The sequence below is a fragment of the Periplaneta americana genome, chromosome 14, assembly GCF_040183065.1.
Source record: "Periplaneta americana isolate PAMFEO1 chromosome 14, P.americana_PAMFEO1_priV1, whole genome shotgun sequence".
Taxonomy (NCBI): domain Eukaryota; kingdom Metazoa; phylum Arthropoda; class Insecta; order Blattodea; family Blattidae; genus Periplaneta; species Periplaneta americana.
The window spans coordinates 50,146,651-50,148,709 of NC_091130.1; the positions used below are offsets into that span (position 1 = coordinate 50,146,651).

Consider the following 2,059-nt stretch of genomic DNA (forward strand, 5'->3'; position numbering starts at 1 on the left):
TGGTATAAGACGAAATATTGCTTAAACGTATGAGATATTTGGTTGATATTGTAAACGTAAACACCCCTGCCTCTTTTTCGATGAGTTATACGAAGAGCATAAAAAAAACTTTATAAGATAAGCAATTTAATTACATTTCACTTTTAAAATAAATATAGGCATGCTAGAAACGAGAAGATTTTACAATCCCAAAACTCAGTTTCTATTTTAAAAACCTCGCGTTATACATAATATATTACATTTTATACGTTTTTTTTAATATACAAATTTACCTTAAATATATTAACGATATTATTGGGTTACGGTTTTCACATTCACTTCTATATAACTACCTTCACTAGTAGGATATGCCACAGGCCAGAGTGATAGAACATAGAACCCTGGACCTCTAGGTAGGTATAAGCCTGAGGATTAAATTAAATTAGATAGGCTTGATTTAACAAAGTAAAAGAAAGTAATCTTCAATTTCAATATGAGTACTGAATAGACCTACCTATGAACAGATATGCTTATATTCTTATAGCCGGATTCTTAGCCAGAATATAGAACCTTGGACCTCTAGATACGTAAAAGTTAGAGAATAAAATAAAATTAGATAGACTTAGTTTTACAGAGAAAAATAAAATAATCTACAGTTTCAGTATGAATACTGAATTATGTATGAACACATAATTATTATGCTTACGTTGCATTATAGCTAGATTCGTAACCAGAATATAGAACCCTGGACCCTAAGTAAGGTATAAGCTAGAGAATTAAATTAAATTATATAGGCTTCATTTAGCAGAGGAAAAATAAATTACTTTTCAACTTCAATATCAATACTAAATTACGTTTCTACAAACATGTTTACGTTTTATTATCGCTAGATTCGTAGGCTGCCCCTACAAACAAACTGTATCTCATCTTTCCTCTGGAGAAATAAACAATAATAAATTGAGCACTGCTGTACAAGAAAGTCTAAACATTTGGGTACAGTTTCTCGCCCTCAATTATTTCAGGAGAGAATTTCCACATGTCAGATAGTGTAATACAATATGCAGCATTCCTTTTTTTAATGAAGACATTCTTTGTCTGACATTAGCAAAGTAAATTTCTACATATCTGTCACTTTATTTCGCAAGTTAGTGACTCCAAGATCTACTGATCTGTGAAGCGAAGAATAATAAAAATTGAGATGAAAATTACTTCAGTAAGAGTAATAATATTTAAAATTACACACAATGAAGGAACGGATCTCGACCTGTCCTCTCGCTTGCAACGAGCAGCGACTGATAGTTTCTGTCCTTATCTGTTGCTGCCTTCCACGTCTCGTACACCGTGCATCGTCTGACAACGCCGTATTGCTGCTAGCACTCGATTGGCGTAGGCCATATGCCTTCTTATTCTGAAAGCCCTTTAGTGTGTAGTTTACAAGTCAGCTAGTTGCTAGTTACTGGCATGTAGTATAGACTTGAGTTTTGAGACACGGCTTTAATTATTCTTCTTGAAGCAAAAACAGCAGAATTTAGACTATGTCTCAAAGCTCAAGTCCATACTACACATTAGGGAGATTTGGACATGTATGCTTGAAATACAGTCTTCTTCATAGACTATTTTTCTAAAAACTGGCATCACAGTGCAGGACTGAATGAATATATGTGGAAAATTATAGATTTATTAATTTGTCCTACAGAATAATATCTGTAATATTGACAATTAATATTTGAGGAGAAAAATTCGCTCCGGCGCCGGGGATTGAACCCGGGTCCTTGGTTCTATGTACCACGCGCTCTGACCACTGAGCTACGCCGAATTCAATCCACAGCACCGGACCAAATCCTCCTCCTTCAATGTTTCCCTTTGTGGCCTGACTTCAAGTTCGGCATATATGTTGACGTATATGTCCAATGTCAACTGCCATTATACTAGGAGCGCACTCAGCTGAGTGACTTGTTTGGCCGTGATTCCGCAGTTACGTGCACAGTAATCTGTACAGACATATGCACTGCAGCTATGAGAATATTATAGATTTATTAATTTGTCCTACAGAATAATATCTGTAATATTGACAATTAAT

At 34.8% G+C, this 2,059-nt stretch overlaps 1 non-coding gene across 1 annotated transcript; it reads right to left on the reverse strand.

Annotated features, from left to right (window-relative positions):
• Positions 1 to 1,722: 1,722 nt before the first annotated feature.
• TRNAY-AUA (transfer RNA tyrosine (anticodon AUA)) lies at positions 1,723 to 1,795 on the reverse strand. Its single transcript has one exon. It is a non-coding gene; the product is annotated as a tRNA-Tyr (tRNA).
• Positions 1,796 to 2,059: the final 264 nt, after the last annotated feature.